Below are 19,925 nucleotides of genomic sequence, written 5' to 3'. Positions count from 1 at the left end.
CTTAAGGAAATCCCTAACATCTGCCAGCGCTTCTGACAGTTTTCAACTGCGAAGCGCAATCGGCTGTAGGCGAAAACAATAGCCGTCTATAGAGATATGAAGAAGCGTTGCCATAGAGACGTTTACAAAAAAATTGTATGCTGTACTTAAACTTTTGTACTTTACTCAAATATTTCCTTGTGTGACTCTTTCATAATTTCAAAGTTGTTTCCAGGAATACACGGAAATGAATGTTTTCGATATTATACTACAGATACAGTTCATTTTTGTTTCGTTTCTAACACAAAATTGCCAAAATGAATATCGGAGTAATGCCGGACTTGTCAGCTATTGAACCTATAAAAATGCTTTTTTTTTCGTTTGCAAAGTAGATATGACATTTCAGTGTGATAACAGTTGTTGTAGTAACCGCGTTCTCTGTTGACAGAGTTGTGGACACCCACGAAAAGATGGTTAACGGCATCCGCACAGCGCTTATAGAGAGGGGAGTAAGTTACATGACTCGCTCGTGAAATAATTAACATTAAACCTGAGGCAAGTGGGAGTGACTATGATATTTGAATTGTTCTTATATCTTTCATCTCATGGCTTTGCTAGATGCAATGGTAACATTTGTACAGTTTCATCCCTTTGTTTATTAAGATATCTGTAAATATTTCTTCCATCGTTACCTCACTTGTGTATTGATGCTATCTATATCTACATTTACATCCATGTTCTGCAATCCAGTTAGATGTATGTGGCAGAGGAACTTCTCTGTTGTAACGGTTGTTAGGTTTTCGTCCCGTTCCATTCACGTACTGAGCTCGGGAAGAACCACTGATTAAATGTCTCTGTGCCCGTTGTAAGTAATCTAATACTGTCCTCACGATGCCCATGGGGGCGATACTTATAGAGTTGTACCCTACTCCCAGATTCATCATTTTAAGTTGATTCTTGAAACTTTGTTAGTGGGATTTGTCGGGATGGTTTGCTTCTATCTTGATATACCTGCCATTTCACTATCTTCAGCATCTCTGTGACACTTTCCCTTGGGTCCAATAAAGCTGTGACTATTTGAGGTGTCCTATCTGGTGTGGGTCCCCACTTGAGAAATAATTTGGATTGATTTGCAAGCTATCTTCTTCATAGGCTGATTGCATTTCCTTAATACTCTACCAATCAACTGTAGTCATTCATTCGTTTTACCCACGACTGAGCCTATGATATAGTTCCGTTTCATAACCCGATAGCGTGTTACACTCACGTCTTTGTATGAGTTGATCAGTCGAAAATGTGATTCGTTGATACTGTAGTGATAGTCATGAAGAAAGTAATCCGGTAGTATTCTGAAGTGCTTCTCCGTTTCTCATCTGCATCTACATCTACATGAATACTCTGCAAATCACATTTAAGTGCCTGGCAGAGGGTTCTCCAAACCACCTTTACAATTGTCTATTAATGCAATCTCGTATAGCGCGCGGAAAGGACGAACACCTATATCTTTCCGTACGAGCTCTGATTTCCATTATTTTATCGTGGTGATCGTTTCTCCCTATGTAGGTCGGTGTCAACAAAATATTTTCGCATACGAAGGGAAAGTTGGTGGTTGGAATTTCGTGAGAAGATTACGTCGCAACGTAAAACGCCTTTCTTTTAATGATGTCCAGCCCAAATACTGTATCATTTCATTGACACTCTCTCCCATATTTCGCGATAATACAAAACGTTCTGCCCTTCTTTGAACTTTCTTGATGTACTCTGTCAGTCCTATCTGGTAAGAATCCCACACCGCGCAGCAGTATTCTAAAAGAGGACGGACAAGCGTAGTGTAGGCAGTCTCCTTAGTACATCTGTTACATTTCCTGAATGTCCTTCCAATAAAACGCAGTCCTTGGTTAGCCTTCCCCAAAACATTTTCTATATGTTGCTTCCAATTTAAGTTGTTCGTAATTGTAATTCCTAGGTATTTAGTTGAATTTGCGGCCTTTAGATTTGATTAATTTGTCGCGTAACCGAAGTTTAACGAATTCCTTTTAGCACTCATGTGGGTGACCTCACACTTTTCGTTATTTATGGTCAACTGCCAATTCTCGCACCATTGAGATATCTTTTCTAAATTGCTTTGCCATTTGCTTTGATCTTGTGATGGATTTATTAGTCGATAAACGACAGCGTCATCTGCAAACAACCTTACACGGCTGTTAAGATTGCCTCCCAAATCGTTTATACATATAAGGAATGGCAAAGGGTCAATAACACTACCTTAGGGAACGCCAGAAATCACTTCTGTTTTATTCGATGACTTTCCGTCAATTACTACGAACTGTGATCTCGTTGACATGGAATCACGAATCCAGAAAAGACAGTGCTTCCTTTGTCTAGAACTCAAAGTCTTCGTTGCTCAGTACACCAATGTCAAGACATTTGTTCGGGTTACGTTGGGTAGCTCCTTATTGGAGTGAAGATAAGTGGACGAAAAAATTATTTTTTGTATTATTAATACAGTAACATTTTATTTTGTTCAAGGATGATTTTTTTTTTTTTGGTAAACAAGCATTATTCGTTGTTCCAACACAGTGGACTATGTGAAGGGCACTAAGAAGGTAATGAGTTCAGCTTGCGAATAGTTGCTTCTAAACGTAGTTTAAATTTGGCTCCTTGTTTCGAGAAGGAAAGGACTCATCCAATCTTCTGATCAATAGGTGTGACGCTGCTTGTCTTGCTACACACTTACTAAAGAATTGAACTTGGCATTAGTGCTGTTGAGAATGAAATCTAGAAATGAAGGGAATGTAGGTTATTGAAAATAGGTCCTACATGTACTTAACTCATTTCGAAAGGTTCCAAGGAGCGCTAGTGCTAAATGGCCTAACGTTATAACTTGCAACGGCGCTCTGCAATACGTTTTGGAGACGGTTGGGATAAACACCACGACAACGCAATGCTACTTTATATTAAAAATTTGCAGTCAGTCATCTCGTTTAACACTATTAGGCAATGAAATAGATTTCATCTACAGAGATTCAAAAACCAACTTCATCCGCTTTCGCGCTATGACAACATAGTGGGTCTGTAAGCGGAGCTGATAATTAAATATTTGAGCAACCATCATTCTCACAAATAGACCAAGACACCATTCGTAATCACACTAATTTAACTTGATGAAACAGTTGTTGAGCAGTGGTAAAAATTACTGTTTTGAAGAGCGCGCCGCAGCGCGTAGTGTGAAGCAGTCGCCCTCCGTTTCTGGCGGTGGCGCCGCTGTGGCAATCACAGCTTTGGTGTCTCATCTGGTGGGAAAGGGGAAAGGTTGCCTGTTCACTGCATGTAAGGGGGTGCTCTGAGCTCGCCAGGGGGTCAGTCTGGGTCAGTCTCTACTCCCTAGCTTGCTAGTCTGTCTGTCGTCCGCATTTGTTAGGCAATTAGTGTCAGTCTGTCTGTCGTTCGGATCAACCTTTAAAGTCGGCAAAATGAGAGTCTTTCCACTCCGCCAGTAAGAGAACTCAGCAAGTGGTCGCCCGGTTGGGGCTTAGTTCCTGCATCTGAGTCTGCGCGTTAGGCCGCCAGTCTGCTCGAGTTCGCTCAGGCAATGGTCATCGGCTATTCGATCGATCGGTTGGTCGGTCGCGCACTCAGACACAAGATGACTTGCCTGTCTTGAGCGTCGGCGCATGTGAGGTCACCACGTGAGTCCAGTGGGCCGTGGCGTATAGCGAGAGGTAGTGACTTCGCAGTCGACACGAGAGCAAAAGGAGCCAACCCACGACATCGGTCTGGCCAGTGTGAGCTGCGACGCTGTGAGACGGGAGATCGGCGCGCCTTCCTGCGTCCGTTGAAGAGGCTGGCAGCGGACGGTTCGGGAGAACGATTTGGGGGTGCTGCGCCAGGTCTTCTCGAAAAATCGCTGTTTATTAGATATTTAGTGATTGGTGATATCTTGTTTCATTTACTCTTGGTAAATTCCAATTGTTTTCTTGGTGAGTTGACGAGCTGTTTTGCTTTGGGGTCATCCCACCATTCTTCTGTTTGCCCACCCGCGGGAAGGTGGTTGTTTATAAATTGGGTGGTCCGTTTTTCCCTTGTGGAGTAGTGGCAGGTTAGAGCAATCCGCAGTTCGGGTTGTTCGGTAACATCCCTATCAATCTACCGTACGTTAGTAACTGCCTCTGTCGTGTTTGTCGGATTTGGTGTGTTAACGAATTTATTGCTTGGAGTTTAAAGGCCTAATACCTGAAAACTGTTTTGATCTTTGGAAACTTTGATATTATTGCCTATGATCTTGAGAGGCGGTATGTGTGCACTGTAGAGCATCTTAACTATTGTTTGGTCTACCTTGTAGAATTTTATGTAAGATTGCATTTCATGGGCTTTTATTTAAATGATCATTTTTGTACATAAAGTTGCCACCCATTCATTGCCACCCATTCACTTTTCTTATAAGTTAAAATCAAGTTGCACCGTTGGTGGCAATGTTAATATTTTAATTGTTAGTATTTTGTACCATTTTCATCCCTCCTATAGGGGGGAGGGTGCATAGTTATGTGCTTGTGTTAATTGTCAAAACTCTTAGTTTAAAGTTATGTAGTATGTTGCAGATTTGCACCAGTGCAGTCTTTCAGAGGCTGTTGTGAGCGGTCGTAACTACGGCCTTGTCAAAAGGGAGCAGCAAGGTTCTCTGCCCAAAAGCTCATACGGTCAAAACTTGTTTCTTTCTGCCTCTGAATAAATTGTAACTTTGATATTTAGAGGGTGCTATCTGATTATAATTTTAAATCTGTTTCTTTTAAAAATGCCTTTAGGCACTATTAAAGTGAATAAATAAGTCAACTTGCAGCCATTTGTTCAGAGAAGGGATAGGTAAATTATAGTAAACAGCTAAATTTTGCATTTTATGCAGTTTTTGCCTGTTTTCTGGAGGTGTCTTTACCTAGGGCGATTTGAACTTTGATTTTTTGTGAGTCTGATTACTATGAGGTGACTTTGCAGTGTTACTTGAAAATGGCCATCAGGCCGAAATTGCAATACTGACAATAAATATTTTAAACAGTCAACGGCGACGATGATGTCTTTTAAGAAATATAGTAAATCGTTTGAAGAGCATTTCATTCATTTATATCAAGTATTTACTAAGCTTCAGCAGGCTGGTTTCACCGTTAAACTCTCGAATGTTACACTTGCGAGGCCACAGATTTCCTTTCTAGGCCATAGTGTTTCAGGGTATGAGGTTCCGATCGATCAAGAGCGCACTAAAGCCTTGCGCGCACTCCCACCTCCTACTGATAAGTGGGGAGTCGCTAAGTTTATTGGTATGGTAAATTATTTCAGGAGGTTCGTTCCGAATTTTGCGGCCTTAGCTGCCCCTTTGAATCAGCTTCGTAAAAAAGGAGTTAAATTTACCTGGGGTCCCACCCAGCAGGCGGCCTTCGAACAGATCAAAACCGCCATCGCTAATACACCGGTGCTTGGGGTGCCTGATTTTGATAAGCCTTTTATAGTTCAGACGGACTCGTCGAGTGCGGGTGTGTCAGCTGCCTTATTACAAGAATGGCAAGGTCAGCGGCAACCTTTGGCGTATGCCTCGCGCCGTTTGAATGATGTGAGGCCTTGGCGGTCCTATTTGCATTAGAAACATTCCGGTTTTACCTTGAGCACAAACCTTTTTTGCTGGAAACGGATAACCAAGCCTTAAGTTGGGTTTTGGCTAGGCCACGCAAGACCGGTCGAATCGCCCGTTGGGCCGTGAGAATCTCAGCCTTTAAATTTAGGGTTAAGCATATCAGAGGTTCTGAGAATGTGGTGGCTGATGCTCTCAGCTGTATGTTTGACCCACCATCTGATAGTTCGGAGGAGCAGCATCTAGGTCCACTTCAGGGTCAACTTTTGGTTTTGAGAGTGGTACCTCAGTTGTTTAGTAATCTTGAAGAAAACCAGGAACAGGATGAGGAATTGGGTCCCATCAAGCAGCGGATTAGGTCAGGTGAGGTTATTGGAAATTACAGCTTGAGGAGAGATATCCTATGTAAAGCAGTGGGCCGAGAGAGCCACCCTCGAATTTGCCCGCCACAAACATTTCACTATTTGCATTACTCTTCAGTGGGAGGTCACTTAGGGACATATAAAACGATTCACAAAATTAAGCAGTATGTGACTTGGCCTCATCTGGAGCGCGACATTAAGAAGTTTGTAGCCGGTTGTCGCCTGTGTCGGGCAGCGAACCCTAGTAATGCCCTACAGCAAGGTCTGTTGTGTTCGGAACGTGAAAGTTATCCAAAGGATTGTCTTTATATCGATTACGTGGTTCCGTTGCCACATTCCAGTAGAGGAAATATGTATATTTTGGTGGTAATTGATGCCTTTTCTCGCTTTACTTGGCTTATTCCCAGTAGAAGTAGTATTACTCACCTTACTAACATCTTTCCGATCGTTGGGCCTCCTAAGAGCTTGGTTAGTGATAATGCCCCTGCTTTTGTGTCAGATAAGTTTAAGGCCTTTTGTTTCGGGAATGGCATCAAGCACATAAACACAACACCGCAACACCGTATTACCCCCAGGGGTCCTTTGCTGAACGTGTGAATCGCAATCTAAAAATCAGCTTTAATAATTTACCATAAAGTTAAACCAAGTAAATGGGATACTAACTTGCCCTGGATTAATTTTGCGCTTAACACTGCGGTGCATTGAAGACTACTCAGGCCTCTCTCTTATTGGCCAATGGTATCAATTCGCCTTTGTCTAACTTATGGCGCATCCAAGGCTTACTTCCTGAGCTGGTATCCCCGGCGGTAATTAGAAGCAACTGGAATCGGGCTCGTCGCAATATTGCGGCTGCCCATGGTCGTCAAGCCATGCGGTACAACCGCAATAGGCGTCCTTACCAGGGAAAACTGGGGGATCAAGTCTATATTAAGAATATTCAGGGTCGAGGAACGATGGGGAGCTGAGTAGGGACGTTCACACCCCGCTTTATAGGTCCATGCACAGTGTTCCATATGTTGGGGCTGGTTAACCTGTTAGTCAGACATCATCAGACCGGTAGGGAATATATAGTCCATTTGAGCCAGGTGAAGTTTCTGAATTAGGGCGCCTGCTCTAGTTTGAGGGGAGGAGGTTGATCCGTGGTAAAAATTGCTGTTTTGAAGAGTGTGCTACAGCACTTAGCGTGAAGCAGTCGCCCTCCATTTCTGGCGGTGGTGCCGCTGTGGCAATCGCAGCTTTGGTGTCTCCCTCTGGTGGGAAAGAGGAAAGGTTGCCTGTTCACTGCATGTAAGGGGACGCTACGAGCTCGCCAGGGGTTCAGTCTTGGTCAGTCTCTCCTCCCCAGCTTGCTAGTCTGTCTCTCGTCCGCATTTGTTAGGCAGTTAGTGTCTGTCTGTCGTTTGGAGTGCTAGTATGTCTGTCGTTCGGATAAACTTTTAAAGTCGGCAAAATGAGAGTCTTTCCACTCCGCCAGTAAGAGAACTCAGCGTGTGGTCGCCGGTCGGGGCTTAGTTCCTGCAACTGAGTCTGCGCGTTAGGCCGCCAATCTGCTCGAGTTCGCTCAGGCAATGGTCATTGGCTGTTGGATCGATCGGTTGGTCGGTCGCGCACTGAGACACAAGATGACTTGTCCGTCTTGAGCGTCGGCGCATGTGAGGTCGCCACGTGAGTCCAGTGGGCCGCGGCGTATAGCGAGGGGTGGTGACTTCGCAGTCGACACGAGAGCAACATGAGGCAACCCACGACATCGGTCTAGCCGGTGCGAGCAATGACGCTGTTTGACGGTAGATCGGCGCCTTCCTGCGTCTATTGAAGCGGCTGGCAGCGGACGGTTCGTGAGAGCGATTTGGGGGTGTTGCGCCAGGTCTTCTCGAGAAATCGCTGTTTATTAGAAGTTAAGTGATTGGTGATATCTTGTTTGATTTACTCTTGTTAAATTCTACTTGTTTTCTTGGTGAGCTCACCAGCCGTTTTGCTTTCGGGTCGTCCCACCATTCTTCCCCGTTTGCCCACCTGCGGAAGGTGGTTGTTTATCAATTGGGTGGTCCATTTCTCCCTTGTCGAGTAGGGGTGGGTTAGAGCAATCTGCGGTTCTGGTTGTTCGGTAATCTCCCTATCAATCTACCGTACGTTAGCAGCTGCCTCTGTCATGTTTGTCGGATTTGGTGTGTTAACGAATTGATTGCTTGGAGTGTAACGGCCTAATACCTGAAATCTGTTTTGATCTTTGGAAACTTTGATATTATTGCATATGATCTTGAGAGGCGGTATCTGTGTACTGTAGAGCATCTTAACTATTGTTTGGTCTACCTTGTAGAATTTTATATAAGATTGCATTTCATGGGCTTTTATTTAAATGATCATTTTTGTATATAAAATTGCCACCCTTTCACCGTAAGACTTTTCTTAGACGTTAAAATCAAGTTGCACCTTCGCTGGCAAGGTTAATATTTTAATTGTTAGTGTTTTGTACCATTTCATGCGTGGGGAGGGGTGGTGCATAGTTGTGTGCTTGTGTAAATTGTTAAAACTCTTAGTTTAAAGTTATCTGGTGTGTTGCAGATTTGCACCAGTGTAGTCTTTCAGAGGCTATTGTGAGCGATCTTAACTATGGCCGTATGAAAAGGGAGCGGCAAGGTTCCCTCCCGGAAAGCTCATACAGTCAAAACTTGTTTCTTTCTGCCTATGAATAAACTGTAGCTTTGATTTTTAGAGGGTGCTTTCTGATTATAATTTTAAATCTGTTTAAAAAAAAAATGCTTTTAGGCACTATTAAAGTCAATAAAATTCGCATTTGTTAAAGGGAATTTGGTTATGATTTCTTCAGTTACTACCTGGCAACTACTTCCATGCTTACATAGTGTGTTTAAATGTGTTAATATTCTTGATGAATCGCTAGTAAATAAAATAAATTCTTAAGAATATTCTTTGAAAATAAATCACGGTTCAGTTGTTATTGTTTGATGTCAAAAATTGAAGCGACGAAGAGTTTGAGTCGGTTCCTGTTTGTATTTACGCTGCTGCGCCACTAGTCAAGAGAGGAAGAGACAGTTCCTTCTTTTTCTGGCTTCCGCCGCCCACTCTTGACGACTTGTTTCCCTTATAATGCTTCTCTGAAGGGGCACAGAATGCAATTTCTACAAGTAACAAGAAGAGGAGCGTTGCCGCGACGTCACTCCCGGCACACTGAAGTAACATTGTTCAAAATTCCTTTGTAATATTAGAACTAGAGAACTTCGTCGTCTTCTCCTCCATAGTTCGCTTAATAATCACTGAGAATATTTCCCACGACACAGTCACATTCTTAAAGGTTGTGCGAGCAGCTGTCTCTAAAATTAAATTCGTTTTGATAATCTGATTTGGTTTGTGGCTTATAGACAGAAGGTGGTGTCATGGAATGGAAGACTGCACGTTCGTACGTTTCATAATGCTGGGAATCTGCAGTTATTACTGTCTTTGTCGAAGTTAACATCCTGTACATCTTAAATAAATGTTTTTTATTTACTAATGACGGTAGTGTCTTAATGTCGATTGAACTTCTTCCCAACTCCACTGTAAACTTAATTTTACTGTGGTGTGAATTTAAACGTTAAAAAGTTCTGTTTAATGTTCTGGTGGTACCTGACGCCAGCGTGCACATACCAAATCCAGTGTTTTATTTTAGAACTTCAAAAATGTTTGTTCGAAATTCTCCACAAACTTTACAGCTAATAAGGGCTCTATTGGACTGTCTGTTGAAATTGGAAGTAACTTTGTCTCCGCTGGTTCTGTTCCGGCTTTATGTAACAATTCTGATACGAATTTCATTGCCTCTCCAACAGCAGTATTGGAAAGTGGGCTCCTAACATCAAATAAATGAGATTAGCTTGGCACTAGGTGGAACAGGTACAGTGCTAGACAAGAAATTAGAACGCAGAGAGTCCTTCACGTAAGGCAGCGAATAAAACCTGCCACCCAGCAGGTTTCTAAGTGCAGCCAGTTGCACGATGTGACAACACTGTAGGATGCGGAAGTGTCTGTTGGAAGTGTTGTCCTCGCGAGTTGTTACAGTAATATATCAGCTCGTGGTGTAATGGTATATGTCGCATGATGCAGACGCCAATTCACCAATCTGGATCCATTCCTCCCTCCATTTCTGTAATCGGATTTCGGCTGTCTGCTGAAGTTGTCAGTCTGATGGGACTTCAGAAATAATTCCCTTCAGTTTCTAAACCATCAGTAATATCAGAAACTTCCGGAAACAACTCAGAAAAACAGCTTGTGGCCGTATCAAGATCACAACAATTTATGCCCCGAGTTTCCTCACCCTACAGCAGCCTCCATCATCAGGCAACTGGCCACATGCCACTGCCATCTGACGTCAGACACCGTCCGACCAGTAGGCAAGGTTCAGAAGCCAGGTATAGGAGTACTGAATGTTCAAATTCAAAGCAGCCAAAGTCAAATGGGAGACTATAACTGCATTTTTGCTTGAACATCATCAATCATTATTGAACATTCGTATGAAATATTGTTACTGGTGACATGATATGATGCCTTTATGCTTTTTTCTTAAGAAGAAATTAATGACTGAGTCCTAACAAACAACTTGCACTCGAGAAAAGGTCATTATGAATGTTTTGTTTCTGGTGGCTCAAAAAAGTTGTGCATAACGAGCTCCTCCACAGGGGTATGTCCATTGTAGCTGGTATATGTTGCCAACAACTGAGACTCCTTTCGGTCGCAGTGTCAGGACAGCGACCGACAAATTTGGATCGTGTGCTACAATTACACAATGACACCTTTTGCTGATTTCACAATCAGAACTATCCAGGAGATTTTCCGGGAAGTCATCCCCCATGAAACTGTTCTGATCTTATGTCCTCAGTTTTTTTACCTTTTCCACTTCTTATCAGAAAACTGCCAAGTTAATTCGTTTCTGGACAAAAATACGCTACAAACGCTGTCTGACGACATTTTTAACTTAGGACCGCTAGTTTTCTACTGGCGAGTAATCCGTAAAAGGGCATGGGCGATAATGTGCGAGAATATATTGCTGGTGAATAAGTTCTCTCTGATGTATACCATTGTGTTCAGTAAGTTAATGTGAAAGGCTATTATAATATGCGCTGTATTAATTCTAATGATGTGCAACTTATCGCGATAATCTTATGACGAAAGTCCATTTAATAAAAAATAAAGGATCTGTAATATTAATGAAACTATGTCAGTATGGATTACTGGGAGATTACTCGCATCGGAGTTTGGAAAGATCCGTGTTCAAATGCTATCCTGTGTCATACTCAAGCAGTATACTAATGTGGAAATCCTTATAAGAATTGTGTATTAACAAGAGCAAAAAATTGTGTCAGCAGAACCAGAGAGAGGCATTACCGATTGCGCAGTATCAGAACTTTCTTTCCTCAACTCTATGAGGTACTGGAAGAAGGGAGATGACTTTTGATGGAGAAGATTTCTTAAGGTTTTCTCATTAATTTTCAATGTGGCTGCTTGTAACTCAGGAACAGAGAGCCAAATATATGACTTTCAGCGAAGCGTTTACAGGCTACGTCATTACCTTAGGGGTAGCAAAGAGATGCAGAATTTGTTTCTGATTCATTGTCCCCGCGGTGGCTAGGACAGATAAGTAGCAACGGGAAAGACGAGATTAGTTGCAGTTTCCATGTGGAACGATTTTCCTGGACTCAAATCCATAAATTGATAACGTTATGTAACACCTTAAGTGAAAATCACACACGATATTCACTGGAAATGATACGAAAAACCAAGTGAGTTTAGGAGCATAATACTGTGCCATCCAGGAAGTAATTCGTTGGTCGTCGACTTGCCAGACTTATTCTGCATTGTAGTCAAGATCCATTTATACTGCCAGCGGGAAGAATACCAGCCAATGTATTCCTTGAGTGTACTTGGAAGTGACAACAGCTTGCTTCTCAAAGATGTGGCTGCAGAGGGTCAGAATGTTAAAAGTGTGTGTCACTGAGTTTTATTCCCGTAGCTGCAACGAGGTTTAAGGGCTAGAACATAGTTACAAATAATGCCCAGATGCTCCAGCAGCAAAATAAATAAAACAATCAGTAACTGTAACAATTATTTGTATTGTTGTCTTAAGCTATGAATAAGATGAAGTTTCAAATCTAGAAAGGCTGTTGAACATAGAAACCATAAACAATGACAGAAAAAATGGGCTCAAAAAGGAGATCAGAATATCAACCCCCCATTCCCCCTCCCCCCCCCCCCCCCTGTAACATGAAAGGAGCAGCAATTGTCACCAGAACGTGGAACAAGGTATAAAGAACACTGAGAGTTATGCCCAGAATATGTCATACTTACGAAAACCTTTCACTGCTTATAAATTCTGAGAGAACAAGAAAAACTATCTACTTATATTGATTAAAATATTACCACTTCTGATGCTTTGTGAATAAAAAGTAAAATCGTGTTTGTTGTAGAGCTTTCCAACATGCAGTTTGCTTCAGACAGGGAGAACCGAGCGGTGAGTGATGATAATGTTCTATGCAGCGCTACACAGTCGGCACAAAATATTATTAACTGAGTCCCTGATAGTTTCACACCAACGACGCCCCTAGACTACCAAACTATTCACATGCGAATTATTGAGGTGCAATGCGGCGGTTGTGGTAGTAGGTGGTTCCCTCATGATCCTGGTGGGAACGGTTTTAACTCAGGGAATGGCTATTCTTACCTATATGAGCACTTCTTCTTCCTCACATCCATATCCTGTTGAGAACTCACCCTTGAAGCCTTGTCCATACAAATCTCTATTAAAAGATGTACAACCTCCACCTCCTCTCATCCCACATTGGAACAGCATGAAAAGATGTGGTCCAAACCTTTCCTGAACGAAAATGTGGAACTTTAGAACAAGACTCGCAAGCAAGCAGAGCTGGAGGCTTGGAAATTCACACTGAAACGCCTGTCTGTGAGAGAGGAGGGAGAAGGCGAAAATCCACTAATTAAATAATACAAATGAGATAGCAACTACTTCAACAAATCTTTCTATGCTGCAGCGTATAATATTCGCACCACGAGACATGAAGGGCATTTCGACTTGTTGGGACCCGAATTGCAGAACATGAAATGGGACATATTCAGAATCAGCGAGAGGAGCCTCGAAGGCTGGGTGACTACTGTGCTCAAGACAGGGCACTTCCCATTTCAGAATTATTCGAATGTAAATTTGCATATTGGCGGCACAACAGGAGAGAAACGTTAGCACCAAGACCATATCCATTTCAGACAGAGTGATCTAGGTGATTCTTTAGCTGAGTGCTGGTCTCCTAATGTTTGTTACACATACAACTTGAAACGCCACATCAATGTGCACTAAACGTTCCTGTATATCTGATGATGGAAAGATTCTAAAACGAGTCATATTCTCAATGAGATCATTCCTCGCTTCATGTTTGACTTTTACCATTGGGACTCACCCAGACTGAATGGAGAACTACTGATTATTATCATAATGCTCGTCTGCGTCCTCCATGGCTTTATGTATGATTTATAATATTGAAATTAAAACATTCTCGAAGATCTTGGAACGTCTTCGATCGATATCTTGCCATTATAAATATCGATAAAAGGTAAAAATGGTCGAGATTCTCGATTTTCGGAATGAATGGACTGTCTGTACACATAACTGTGTGTGTACGGAAGCCTCAGTGCGTGAGGCACACTCGCTCCTCACCGATTTTTTATTGAAGAATATTGATAAGATTTTGGAGGGTTTTTGGGAAATTTTATCACTTTATTACCCGCATTCTGCCTACAATTGGACTTCTTTACGGCGGTCGATACGTACTTCTTATTTATCTTCTTTTTCGTTATCTTTAGGTCTATCTGGTGACGATGATTCATACTCGCTTGTAGAATAACTTCTTACATTCCCACTTTCAATTGCTGCGACCCATAAACGCTTTCATCCTCAAAGGCATTCTCTTCACCAAACCCAAATGTATCATTTCTCCAAATAAGTTATCGTTAATGAGTTCAAACAGAGTGTTGGCAAAACAAAGGTCTTCAATTACATCTGGTATCACATTACAATACACTGCTGAGGGTGCCACAAAATTTCGTAAAATGTCCATGACAGAAATTGGATTGTAGCGACGCATGCTAGCTGAAAAACAAAAGTTTGTAATATTAAGATTAATACTTTTAAATAGGAGAGTAAATGAACCACCAATACGATCGTAAATGCACTGCTATTACACTTTAAACATACCTGAACATTTAAAAGCATGAAGTCAGAATGATCTAGGGTATGTAAATATACACTAATGCGCTATCCTTATTTCCTTCTGCATGACAACAACTGTGGGAACTGCCTGAATAAACGTTCTGTATAGGCACCATCTCACAATACCACACATCCCCCAATGCAGAGGTGTAGTTGAGTTCAACAAGGACATACAGTTCGCATATAATACGTCTTTTTAGTTCGAAAACTTGGAATTTCCTCAACAAGCGACACACAACGAACCCACTACGTATCTTTCACCCAAATACGACTCTCACAGCTGAAAAACTAACCTTCTTAGTCTTTGTGGCGGCTGGCCGGCGGCTAGATTTTATGCCTAAGGCTGTATGTCCTTCAGTTGTTTCACTAATGCAAGAAAGCATACACTCGTGGGCAAATCCTTAGGACGAAAGCAACTTTCGCGCTATGTGTAATTGACTAGCAACATAGCTCGACGACACTGGGACGACACACACAAGGAGCTGCTACAGTACAGCACATAAAGTAACTGAAAGTAACACTCAATGCGGCGAAAAGAAATGTCACTTTTATTCAAAGACAATAATTGCAGTGAAGTCACCAGTAATTACAGGGGTTGGACAAAAATATGGAACCCCCGAGAGAAATGCATGCTTGGACATAAATGCAGATGCTGGCCAAGCCTGCAGGTTGCTCTGTTGTTTTCAACCACGAACGGCTCCTGTGCTATGTCCGCTATACGTTGCAAGTGTCACTCGCGGCGAGAACAGTGTTCTGTGAGGTAGCCTTGTGTCAAGAGGCACCAAACCAAAGATTCACACCGCAGACAGGGAGAGGGGAAATACATCATTCACTAAGTCATAACTTGGACAAAAGTGTGTGTGTTGCGTTAACTTTACAGAAGATCACTGAAGAGGATTTTGACGAAAAGTAAGGGGACGACAGCTGCAAAAGTCACTGCAGAACCGAATATCGGACTGAGGAACCCCGTCAGCACAAAAACAACACGAAGGGAGCTAAGAAGCAGGTAATTGCAGAGTCAGATGGAATTTAAGGCCACTCAGTGATGCAGAAGTCCGTAACAGGAAAACGTGGCTCTGAAGCCATAAAACGTGGTCAATAAAGCGACGGAAGGAAGTCATTCGGTCGGATGAGACTTGTTTTACTCTGTTTCCATTTTTTTTTCTGAGTTCACATCTCACGAGTGAGACGTGGCCGGGGTTTGGTGATGATTTCGGCAGCAATATCGGGATATTCCATGGGCCCCACGGCTACTCTCCTAAATCGCATTACTGCCAAGAATTATGTGACCATTTTTGTTGATAATGTCCTTCCCATGGTAGAATGTTTGTTCCCCAATGGTGATGCTGTCTTCGAAGACGGTAGGGCCCCTGTGACATCATCGTGAATGATTGATTGTTTGACCATGTGGATGAACTGTCACGTCTCCTGTGAGCACCACACTCATGATATCTCAATATTCTTGGGTCTATGTGGTCTCTTTTGGAGAGAAGGTTGCTTGAAATAGCTGTCCACCTCCGTCATCGCTATCTGATGCTGCCACTATTTTGCAGTATGAACGGTACAAGATATCCCGGAAAACCGTACAGGACCTGTAAATACGCGTTCCGAGAAGAATGGAAACTGTTCTGAATGTCTACGTGTTTCGAACGCCGTATTGTGCATGACAATGTGGCTTTTGTGTTTCCATATTTTTGTCCACTCCGCGCATGATGGTGCACTGGACATTGCAAAAGGCGGGATCTGAGATCAATACGATGTGCAGTGACCAAGGACAACAGCGCATGCAGTCTTGCCATTCTGGGGATTAGTGTCCGCAGCTCGTGGTCGTGCGGTAGCGTTCTAGCTTCCCGCTCCCGGGTTCCCGGGTTCGATTCCCGGCGGGGTCAGAGATTTTTTCAGCCTCGTGATGACTGGGTGTTGTGTGGTGTCCTTAGGTTAGTTAGGTGTAAGTAGTTCTAAGTTCTAGGGGACTGATGACCATAGATGTTAAGTCCCATAGTGCTCAGAGCCATCTGGGGACTAGTGTATATGGACGTGCTGCTACACGTCTCTCCGACGCATCCCACTCGTGCCTGGTTGGCTTTAAGTCGGGGAACGGACAGGACAGTCCATTCGTCGAATTTCATCACGTTTCAAGAGATCCTCCATCTGCACTGACGCACTGTCATCGATAAAAATGAAGTCATGGGGAATACAGTGTCACAATAACGTTTAGAGGTGGATGTACAACATTCAAAGATTTGAAGGTCATTACGTCCATACAATATTGTGCCTTCCCGCCTCCTGGCTTATGAGGATAAATAAATCACCCAGAAAGATGTCGAACATGATCGTTTTGATGGTCCAGATGTTATGGTTGGGAAGGTATAATGTTGCTTGGGTGTACTGACCTCTAAATCTTTGAACAGGTACACTCATCGATCAACGTTATTGTAACACTGTGCTCCTTCCACATATGCGTCTTTTCTGGTGTGCATTCTGCCCCGACTTCAACATTTTTGTGCATGACAGTGTGCGGCTGCATCGAACGGCACGGGTGGCAGAGCTGTTGGAACGAGGGGGTATTCAGCGAATGGACTGGCCTCCTCTGACTTACATTCTATCAAACGCGTGTGCAAGAAGTATTGCAGGACGTTCACATGCACCGGCCACCATCTCATAGTTCTCAACTGCGCTGGTGGAGGAACGGAACGCCCTACCACAAGTAATCCTTGTGGCCAACATGAGAGTACGTTGCCGTACGCACTGCTGTCTCTTAAGTACTATGTCACACACTTTGTATTGTCCACGGGACCATCATAAATCGTGATGGCTTCTGAGTAATGATTGTCTTTCAATAAAAGTGTCATCATATCTGATGTGTTATTGTGTATTTCTGTCAGTTACATTCTGTGTTGTACCGTGACACTTCTTTCTGTGTATGGTTTAAGTTTCATTGAGCTATGTTACTTGACAGTGAAGTGTGATGCGAAAGTTACTTTGGACCTTAAGTTTCTCACTCCAGTGCATCTCCCAATTTTTTGTGTAACTTTTGATTTTGTTTAAGCAGTGAATTTCGTTGTCTGCTTTATAGCAAGGTGCTGAAACTGAAGGCACTACAGATAGTATTGAAATACCTGCTTTCTATGGGTTCACTTACCTGTTAAATCTGAGTGCTTAACAGTTCATGTTTGTAACATATTTGGAGTCACTATATGTAAATATAGATCTACAGGTTTCCACCAGTTTCTGTATTTCCATCGAATACACTACTGGCCATTAAAATTGCTACACCACGAAGATGACGTGCTACAGACGCCAAATTTAACTGACAGGAAGAAGATGCTGTAATATGCAAATGATTAGTTTTTCAGAGCATTCACACATGGTTGGCGCCGGTGGCGACACCTACAACGTGCTGCCATGAGGAATGTTTCCAACAGATTTCTCATACACAAACAGCAGTTGACCGGCGTTGCCTGGTGAAAGGAGGAGGAGAAATGCGTACCATCATGATTCCGACTTTGATAAAGGTCGGATTGTAGCCTATCGCGTTTGCGGATTATCGTATCGTGACATTGCTGCTCGCGTTGGTCACGATCCAATGACTGTTAGCAGAATATGGAATCGGTGGGTTCAGGAGGGTAATACGGAACGCCGTGCTGGATCCCAGCGGCCTCGTATCACAAGCAGTAGAGATGACAGGCATCTTATCCCCATGGCTGTAACAGATCGTGCAGCCACGTCTAGATCCCTGAGTCAACAGATGGGGACGTTTGCAAGACAACAACCATCTGCACGAACAGTTCGACGACGTTTGCAGCAGCATGGACTATCAGCTCGGAGACCATGGCTGCGGTTACCCTTGACGCTGCATCACAGACAGGAGCGCCTGCGATGGTGTACTCAACGAAGAACCTGAGTGCACGAGTGGCAAATCGTCATTTTTTCGGATGAATCCAGGTTCAGTTTACAGCATCATGATAGTCGCATCCGTGGTTGGCGACATCGTGGTGAACGCACATTGGAAGCGTGTATTCGTCATCGCCACACTGGCGTTTCACCCAGCATGATGGTATGGGACGCCATTGGTTACACGTCTCGGTCACCTCTTGTTCGCATTGACGGCACTTTGAATAGTGGACGTTACATCGCAGATGTGCTACGACACTTCGCTCTACCCTTCATTCGATTCCTGCGAAACCCTACATTTCAGCAGGATCATGCACGACCGCATGTTGCAGGTCCTGTACGGGCCGTTGTGGATACAGAAAATGTTCGACTGCTGTCCTGGCTAGCACATTCTCCAGATCTCTCACCAATTGAAAACGTCTCGTCAATGGTGGCGGAGCAACTGGCTCGTCACAATACGCCAGTCACTACTCTTGATGAACTGTGGTATCGTGTTGAAGCTGCATGGGCAGTTGTACCTTTACACGCCATCCAAGCTCTATTCGACTCAATGCCCAGGTTTACTCAGGCCGTTATTACGGCCAGAAGTGGTTGTTCTGGGTACTGATTTCTCAGGATCTATGCACCCAAATTGCGTGAAAATTTAATCACATGTCAGTTCTAGTATAATATATTTGTCCAATGAATAACCGTTTATCATCTGCATTTCTTCTTGGTGTAGCAATTTTAATGGCCAGTAGTGTATTTAATTAGGGGATGCTCAGGAAATCGTGGGAAATGCTGCAGGATTGTAAAGTGTTATCACTTTTAAAAGATATTTCAACTTATTAAGTAACACTAAACTGTTCGCATTGTCATGCGAATTACATCATGTGATGACTCTTAATTCCTTACACCTAAATACAGATACAAACTGTGACATAGTCACGAAAAACTTTTCAGCGATCCAAGAGGGTTATTAATTTCGGCTGGTAACGACCATATTCAGACATTAGTAGAAACGTTTTGCAATACACATATCAAGCCATTACATGTGGTGGTGCAGTAAAAGTGTTTAGCATTTTCGGCTTCTTCAAACAAATAAAATTGTGGTACGTAAAGAACGTCATTGGTGCGTAGATTCTGCGCATGAAGATGGACACCGTTCTTATATCTATGTTTCTCTTGATGAGCAGTACGTACGCTTCAATGATGTTCATTGCATACCACAATTTTATTTCTCTGACGAAACCGAAATGGCTAACCATTCTGACTGCACCGTAATATGTAATTAGTGTGATATATATATAATGCAAAACGTTCCTAATCAGGTTTGAAGATAGTCAGTACCCACCGAAATTAATAGCTTGATTAAAATAAACATTGCGCTCCAAGACCGAAATTATAATAAAGTAAATAAAGATAGCTCCGGTTACCGTCCATAATAAATGGAAAACCGTCAATGTATCAAGAGAAATGTGGAAGTGAGGTTTATTTTTATTGCGAATCTAGATATATTTTCTTACATCATCAACATAAATTAATTATTTGTAAAAAAGAAGAAACCATAACTGTGGAATATTTGCTTACTATTGCATATACACTGACAGGATAAGAGTCGCAACACCAAGAAAAAGCTGCGTAACACAAACGAAAGTAGGTAGGAGTGTTTCTATATCTGAAATACAAATGTTGTTTCCATCCAGATTTCGCGCTGGTCGTATAAGAGATAATATATGCTATGTGTACGATTACTCCTGAATAACATATGGTTTCTTTGTTGATTATGGTAGTTCTTATTTAATTATGAAAAAAGACGAAAAGTCGTTTCCGG

This window comes from Schistocerca americana, chromosome 3 (assembly GCF_021461395.2).
Source record: "Schistocerca americana isolate TAMUIC-IGC-003095 chromosome 3, iqSchAmer2.1, whole genome shotgun sequence".
In the NCBI taxonomy this organism is placed as follows: domain Eukaryota; kingdom Metazoa; phylum Arthropoda; class Insecta; order Orthoptera; family Acrididae; genus Schistocerca; species Schistocerca americana.
Note: the sequence above shows the minus strand (reverse complement) of the source record.